Here is a 9527-nt window from a genome sequence, read left to right on the forward strand (position 1 = left end):
TGAAGTGTGTTTCGTTCTATCTCCTTTTATGAATCCTCCATTAAGATGTGTTATGCATGATGCATTTTCTTCATAAAAATCATGAGAATTTTATCACATTTCAAACCATATTTTTTAGGAATGAGATGTATCGTGGACCTCAAACTCACACACTGTCAGTTTGCTTCATGAATAGCTATAATCTCGCATAGTTCGATGAGATAGCTATGATAGACTGCTTTGTATATCTCCAAGATATGACAGTATCCCCATATGTGAACACATTGCATGTTTGAGACCGAGATTTATGCAAGTTAAATAAGTATCCAACATCAGCATGACCATTAAGATCGGGACTGCAATCTTTAGAATAAAATAAGCCCATGTATCTTATCCCATTTCAATGTCTCCTAGTACGAGTAGAAATATACCTTGCTAACATAATTACCGAAAAGGCTATAAGCCTTGTAGTATTTGCAAGGTACATGAGTGCATCAATTGCACTAAGATATGGTACTTCATAACCAATCCAATTCAATATATTTTGAATTTCAGTAAATAATCTATTGCTATGAAAACTCTCCAAGAGTTTCAATGATTTTCAAGCTATAAGCTTATACAATATAAGGATTATAAATAAGTTTCCCAGAAACTTTTATATGCATCAAGCATTTTGAATCCTTAAAGGTTTTTCACATAAGTTTAGTCAAGTGACAATATTCAACATTTCATGAGTGACATCTTCAAGTGTCTGGACTGCAAATCAAATAAGTTTTACGCTTACCGAAATGCATTCTTTCATGTCACTTGATAAATATTTCTACGTCAACATGCTTAAATTGACGTAGAATTCAGATCATCATAATCTTTTACAATATTGCGCCAATATTATATCAAAGATATCGTCGACAATTTTTTATTTTGTATTGGTTCACAATGCGACATAACATTTTGAGATCTCATCACTTCATTATTTTCAGGTATCTAAACCTCTCATAAGGTTTCATGAAATGTTATGTCGTAGGCTCTTCAAGAGCACATTGCCTTTTTATCATGATTATTTGCTCCTTATTCTTTTCAAGGATTATTTTATTTGGAACCAGTTGGTCTATCATGCTTCAAGCATGCATAGATTTTATCCTTTAAGGACACAAAATAGGAGCACTTGCAGCTAAATATGAGATACTTTCGGCATTGGACTTGAATTATCTTTTGAATGAGGATCCGATAATAATTCCTAACATATTTCATAGTTGCTTATAATCTCTCCCTTATGTTAAGAAAGCTAACATATATCCTCCATCTTCTTTGAGGAATCCATCTTCATACATCATGGTATATTCATTAATCGTATACCGCACATCAAAATTATTAAATGGAATAGTTGGTTCCTGACCTTGAACCAATTGAGAGAGAAGAAATAATCATAATTTATTGGTCTAATATATACAAGTGCTATTTTATGCAACATATCGTATTTCAGACCAACACATGAAGCTTTGTTCTCATTAATAATGGATTAGCTATTTATTGAAGGTATTCAATGACAAACCATCATCATCAAGATAAATTGTCTTGATTGCATAATCTGAAAATTATGTTCTGAACTCAATTTTATTGAGAAAGCAACTTTATGAATGTCAAACGCAGGTTGACAATGAATGTAGATGTGATCATCTTATTAATGCATCTTTTCAACGTATCACATAATAGGTGAACGGGCCCATATTCACCTTTTATAATTTTTAGATTTTAAGGGATCCAATCCCGGGATCCAATCCCAACATTAGTTGGTCCAACCAACTTATCATGAGAACAAGCGACATAAACAATTCTCAAAGAATCTCCTAGTTCTTCAATACATGTCTAATACTCAATATGCATATCTTCGAGATGTCACAATCGTTCACATCAATTTATGAACTTTTATTCTAGGCAAAACCCATACGCAGCCCCCTTAAGTACGCACCATTTTTTACTTAGACACCTCAAGTGGACATTGTTTCATTTTGGCACCTCAAGCGGCCTTCAAGTGTGTCACTTTGTCACGTTTTGCTGAATCAGCAAAATAATTTTAGTGTGTGAAACACATTCTCCGTTGAGGTGGAAAGTAACGAATAAAATGCGGACACGTGTTATTTTTGTCCAAATAATTTATAAATAATTAATTTTAAATAAAAAATACCCAAATAATTGATAAATAATTAATTTAAAGAAAAAATACCCCCCAACCTACCCACCCCACCAGCCTTCTTCTTCAAACACCCCACCCACCCCCCCTCCCCCCCCACCCCACGCACCCCGCTAATATTTTCTTCAAACCCCCCACTCACCCCGCCACTCTTCTTCCCCTCTTTATCTTCTTCAAAGACCCCCCACACCCATACTCCAGTCATCTTTAATTTTTAACATCGATTTTACTTCGATTTTTTATTTTTCTTCACTGATTTTAGTTGATTTTTAGATTTTCTTCATGAATTTAATTTCATTTTTTTCAGATTTGCTTCATCTATTTTGCTTTAATTTTTATTTTTTTTTAATTGATTTTGTTTGATTTTAATTTTTCTTCTCGGATTTAGCTTTATTTTTAAATTTCTTTCATCAATTTTGCTTCGATTTCCAATTTTTCTTCACTGATTTTTCTTGGTTTTTATGCTTCATTTTAAATTCAATTTTTCTTTACTGATTTAGCTTTATTTTTAAATTTTTCTTCATCGATTTTGTTTGATTTTTAGTTTTTCTTCGTTGATGTTGCTTATTTTTTATTTTTTTCATCGATTTTGCCCTTAATGATTAAAAAAAGGTGCTTATTATTTAATTTTCATGAACCTTTAAATGCATATATAAATTTCTCTCAATAATTCTTACCGTTAAATAAATTAAGATTGACAAAAATAACAGATAAAAATGTGAAAGAAGTATAATTTAATGGGCGTCGAGTTAATATATTGTTTTTGGCAAGACAAACTCCTAAATATGTATCTAATTTTTAAATCTCTCCCAATAATTTTCAACATTAAATAAGCTTAAAATTGTCAAAAATAATGGATAAAAATAAGAAAAAATGTATAAATTAATGAAAATGAGTTAATATATTGTTGGTGGGCCAAATTGGGCACCACATTAGCCAAAAAATGGCTTTCGTGCGCCTTCATGGAGGTTCAATACACGCACCTGGCCAACTCAGCAAAAGGTGCCAAAATGACACACTTTATGGCTACTTGAGATGCCAAAATGTAACAATGTCCACTTGAGGTGTCTAAGTGAAAAATGGCGCGTACTTAAGGGGGTTGCGTATGGGTTTTGCCTTTATTCTAGTAAACTTCAAGTTTACCATGACATGTACTTTTTCCTTTAGTAAATTTCAGATTAACTATTACATGAATAAATTTCAAATTTACTACTTTAGAAGTAGATTTCAAAATTATTCAACCTCTTTCGGAGGTGAGTTGTGATACAGTCACAATCAAGTGCACGTTTGCGTTAATAAGTTTCTCATTCCCCAGGAATGGAATATAATCGTACCTTAAGCCTATCAAATTATGATAGATTATAACCTCTTTCAAGATTTTGCTACTTCAGAAGCAAATCAAGGCATACATATGATGTAGAGAATTTTTCTCTAGTATATCTTATAACCATATAAGCGTGTGAAAATATCATCATTTTTTATAATCATTATCACATTATCCTCCACACGTATATTCATGCATTCATCACTTGTCTTCTTTTAGACATATTATGCACTGCTACCACATACACCTCAAGAATGAAGTAAGTTGTCATATTTCAGACTTATCATATATTGCTACCACATTCACTTCATGGAATGGAGCATATTCAATGGGTCGAATTTTATGACTTTTCATTAAACACCCATTATTTTGCCTTAGCCATCATAATATCATCAATATGGTGTATTAAGATTCAAACTCAACATCTTATCCATATAAAAGCGTCTTAGGCATGAATCGATGGGACTTGAACCCAACATATTATCAACCTTTTTTATAATATTGTTCTTAAGGAATAAATTTAAAATATAAATAGTTCCAAACCAATTATTTTTCCTCAAATCCAATAATAATTATATTAGTAGTAGCAAAAGAAAGATAACATAAAGAATTACTAACCTTGATATCCTTCAGATTTATAATCTCACCTTGTTTGGCAGAGTCTCGTGCTGATAACGTGTTATAAAATAATAAAGAACGAGGAAGAAAAGTAGAGAAAATAGAGAGAGTAACTCTTATTTCTTCTCTTGAGAAATGATTTACAATGAAGGAAGGCCTTCTATTTATAGGGGGAATTTGCCCCTAGTTTCACACTAAAAGACAAATACATCAAATCTTGATAGACATCAAAAAAATCTTGATAGACATTCACTATAATTGTTATATATCATAACACTTTCTTCATTTTTTTAGAATGTTATATTACCCCCTATTTATAGTTGTAGAGAGTAGGCCTAGTTGCTTGTGATTGGCCAAAACATGTCACTTTGATACTTGACGCCTTTTGACTTGTTGAAATTGAATGAGATTTTCACATCATTTGTACATGTGGCAGCGTCTCATTGGTCTTGGATTTGTTTGGGATGTCACGTCACTTTATGAGTTTGAGATTCAAGGTGAGATGGACCTTGATGAGTAATAAAACGGGCTTATTATTTTTTTAAGCCCAAAATAATTTTAGATCTAATAAAATAAGGATCAAATTCAAATTTTATATAAATTTGATTCAATAAATTTTACGTGTCTACAGATGTCCCATACTTTAAGGTTGGCCGATGTGTAGGCTTGCCGAAATTGGCGGCGATACTTGAAGTACTCATGAATGTGTTTTCATTCTCGTGACTTCAAAGGTATTTGTTTCTCATCAGTGCATCCTAATTAGACCAATACTTGTGAGTGGTCTAAAATTTTTGCCACATATTTTCACATAGCGAAAGTTCTTCTCTTCTTGATTAAGCGTGAATGAATGACCCTTAATATTTGTTCAAGTCATTACACACTAGACAATATTGAGGCCCCTCCATATGGATTTGAAATAGGACCATATTGAGTGAATCCTTAATTTACTGCCCTTTGCATGTTAGTAAAGATTCTTGAATTGAACTTTTGAATCAAAAAAATATTAATTTTCCTTTGGTGCTCAAGAAGAATCAATTTCTTTTCAAAGAAATCTTTCAAACATGGTAATTTTCTTTTAGCTGCTTGGAAACTTGAAATTCCTAGGAATTTTTTCTTCCAATCTTATTACAACCTCCCTTATATATGAAATTGAGATTTTCACCAAAACTTCTATATAATATTTTTCCTTGTCGAGAAAATTCATCAAAGCACTCGGTAGCCACAAAGAAAAATGTTCGACTGTGCTTGATTGTCAGACTGTGAAGCTGTGACCTTACCCAATACGATTGAATCCAAAAACTCCTCCTCAGGTAACTGTAACTTTCATAGCAGCTCGTTGCCTTTTGCTCTCTAAAATTTAAACGATTGCAATATGAAATAGCAACTAAACAAAAATTTGAAGCCAAGTTTAACCTGTGTTGCTATAGTTAATTTTTTTTTTGCTTTAACACTCAACTTCAGGTTCTCTTATTTCCTACCTTGTGTGTGTCCATAACAGTTAATCTCTATTCTTTTCTTGATCCTCAGGAATGATATAGGGTGCTCTTGGTCCCCAACAATGACTTGTTTCAATAACCGCGAAACTCCATACACTTGCCTTGAGATTGTGGAAAGCAACCCAAATTTGCATGCAAAACCCCTCACTTCAAAAGTTCATCCTTCGATGATTGGCGCCTTCCCGCTTGTTAGAAAGTCACTGGAAACTTCCCTTCATCTCATAGAATGGTCAACAATAGAAACTAAGGACATCATGGACAGCTTTTCAATCAAAATTGTGACTGAAAAAGTTCTCCTCTTGAAGTCTTCTACACATCAAAATGTTGTGGTTGCAAGCTCTCCTAGCCGTAATGGGAGCCTTAGCGGTTGGCGTGTTCCTCCCTCCGGCTTTAGGGAGGTTCGATATGCATCTGGCTACTAGGAGTGGATAGAAGACGTTCTTGCCCGTAATAAGGGGACCTTGGAGCGCAACAAGAGTTATGATGCCGTCTTTGCTTCATTGTTCGCGTATGACCATAACAAGAATGTGCTCCAAGCCTTCTATGAGAATTGGCATCCATCCACCAACACAGTTTCTACTTTTATTGGAGAGTTGTCCATATCTTTATGGGACTTGAGAAACATCAGACGTCTTCTTGTTCATGGTTCATGTTATGACAAAGTTATTCCCTCGGCTAAGGAGTTGACATATGTGGATGACAAAAGGAGCCTTTTCTCCCTAGAAACTGCTCATACTTATTTTCGGCATTCTACCGGCTTACAAAAGATTTTATTGATGATTTCTCTTTTCTTGATTAGACTAATTTGTGGTTTTGAGGACCAAGAAGATATGTTGAGCCTTTACAAAATAATTGGACGAAGCCTAGGATGAATCATGACTCGTTGGGAAATATTGACATAAATTTTTTTATCACAAACTGAAGAAGAGAATGTCCCTTTTTGTTGAGTTAGGCGTGGAAGAATCACTCAGAGATGAAACTTATTTGGTGACTTTCCTTGCATGTTGGATCTGTAAATTTTTACTCCCGTTCTTCTCCTCTTTTTGCTCTTTTTTCACAATTGAGCTTTCGGGCACTTTGGGGCTTCCGTGTAAGAAACTTCATAAAGCATCATGGAAGTGTCTAAATCACGAACGACTTGTAGTGTTGAAAAGTGAACTCGCGAGGCTACGTTCTACGTGAAACCACACTTAATTTACCTCCAGATCTGTCTAGGTATCGTTTCAAAATCAGACCTTCAGTTCTATTTCGTCACTTTTTAGTTATTTTGTGCAGTCTCATGAAAACTCTCATATCTTGACTTAGGAACATCAAAATCAGGAGTTGTTTTTTGTATTGGAAACTAAACTCGTAGATATACATCTCATGCGAAAACCAACATCAAATTGCATTTGAATTGTCGCATAAATCACTTCAAAAATGGACTTCTAATCTTGGTTCGCTAGTTATTTCAGTTTTGTGCAGTGTCACGATATATTCCATATCTCGGTGTGGAAGTATAGGAATTAGGTACCGTTTTTTAATTGGAAAGTAAATTTATAGAGATACATCTCATGTGAAAATCACAATCATATTGCATCCGCATTGTTCCGGATATCACTCCAAAAACGGCCTTCTAATCTTGGTTCACTAGTTATTTCAGCTTTGCGCAGCGTCACGATAAATTCCATATATCGACGTGGAAGTATCAGAATCAGGTGTCGTTTTTTGCATTAGAAATTAGACTTGCAGATCTATGTTACACATAAAATCCATCAGTAGAAAACTTTCATATTTTCTCAGGTACTTTTCCAAAGTTGCAGCTTAAATCTTGTGATACTCTACTTCTCATCAAATTTTGGATACTTCATGAATTTCATATTTTACTTCAAGTTTTGGGCCACATCACTTCCACAATATGTTGAAGGCTAAACTAGAGAAATATTCAAAGTACCACAAGTCTTTTTCTTGTCGAGAAAACTTTATTGTTTGTGAGACAATGAAGAATCTTTTTGCCTTAAGGACGACATCTTCAAAGGACTCCAAATATGCATTCAAGATTCATACTTTTTTTTTTGAAGAGCCGTTCATAGTTTAGACTCATGTGGGCTAGGAATGATTTGACTTGTAGTTTAAGCTCGTGCGTCAAGGAATATTTTGACTTGCAATTTAGGCTCGTGCATCAAGGAGCAATTTGGCTTACAATTTAAGCTCGTGCATTAAGGAGCATTTTTTACTTGCAGTTTAGGCTTGTGCATCAAGGATCATCTTGACTTGCAGTTTAGGCTCGTGCATCGAGGAGTATTTTTGACTTGTAATTTAAGCTTATGCATCGAGGAGCATTCTGGGGAAGAATTCTTGTAATGTAACTTTCCTTCCAACCCTTTGTAATTAAGTATTGTTGCACTTCAATTTGGTATTTATTTCCCCCATTGGTTGAAACCGATTTGCATTTGATCTTATGTCGACTTTTGAAATTTGGAGTTTAGAAGCCCTTTGATATATTTTTCTTTTGCGAGCGATCAATGTCCAAGTATCACCCTTCTTGTATTGGAGAAGTCATTTTGCATGGATTTGCTCATTGTTTTCTTTAATGCCGAAATCACAATTGAGTCAAAGCTTCCAAATTGTAGCATGATGATTTCTTCAACTTTTGGTGATTCCATAGAGCGCATGGCTTGTAAAGTTTTTGAAATTGAACCTTTCATATGGTACAGTTTGGCGCTAACATGATTTGCATCAATTGTATCACCATCATCGATGATGATCTTTCTCTCTTGCATTAATATCATGATCTTTTCCTTCAGGATGAAGCATTTTGTGGGCGTGCCAAAATTTGTTTGCAACAAATTTTTGTTAACGCTGAAAATTAACTGCAAGCAAAAATAAAATAAACAAAAAGAATAATTTTATATAAATAAATTTTGCAGGTACAATTTTGTTATTCTCTCGATTCTTCTCTCCTAAGTTTTTTCATGATTCGAGGGCCTTTGCAGCGTGATTATCGAATGTAGGATGATTTGAGCCTCCTAGAAATGTGTTTGGATCTCCGAGAATTGTCTGACGACACTTTGTCTTGTCGAGTTGATCTCCGGGCAGAACTCTGTTAGTTAATTCGTTGAAGAGTTGTGTAGTCAATGCAGAAGCTTCCTCCAATGCTTGCAGAATATCCTCCTTTTTTTTGCTTTAGAATGTTATGGTGTGATGACTAACAATACAGTGAAATTTGCAGTACTTAGGATCATCGACTTTATTTGATTCTTCTGGTCGCTTTGACTTAGGAAGTTTATGTCACGCCTCAAATCCTATTGGGACAGACTGGCACCCATAACCGAGGAGGCTCGGGAGAACCAGCTCATAACCTTATACTTCCTATGCATACCTCTATGACAACCCGAAATTCGGACAGCATCATGTCACATATAAAAGGAAATAATCACCTGTATAAGCTCGAGCACACATATATATGTATATACAATACTTGGCCGTTGGAGCCATCACGTTTATTAACAAAATACCACCTTGACTGTACATTAGGTCTACAAAGCCTCTAGACAGAGTTTAACTAAGGTCGAGACACACCCCGCCATATAACTAACTTCTATATAATACCAAAAGTGACTGGATATGACATGGAAAGCCCCGAAGCAAACTGGAACTCACCAAAAGCAGCTGGGTATCCTGGCTCCTACTTGTGCGGTGTATGAGCTAAGGTACCTGTGCCTGTAGCATGAAATGTAGGTCCCACGTGGGGGACGTCAGTACGAAATATGTACTGAGTATGTAAAGCTATAGATAATCACATATGATATAGGAGCTCAATAGAAATCAGAAACAAGTGAATAAATCGTAATAGGAGTGGACCACACTTACTAGAACTTGTGACAACCTGTACATTGTATTTATTCAATCACTTTACCTTCGTTCTTATCATCTTTGT

This window comes from Capsicum annuum, chromosome 3, assembly GCF_002878395.1.
Source record: "Capsicum annuum cultivar UCD-10X-F1 chromosome 3, UCD10Xv1.1, whole genome shotgun sequence".
NCBI lineage: Eukaryota > Viridiplantae > Streptophyta > Magnoliopsida > Solanales > Solanaceae > Capsicum > Capsicum annuum.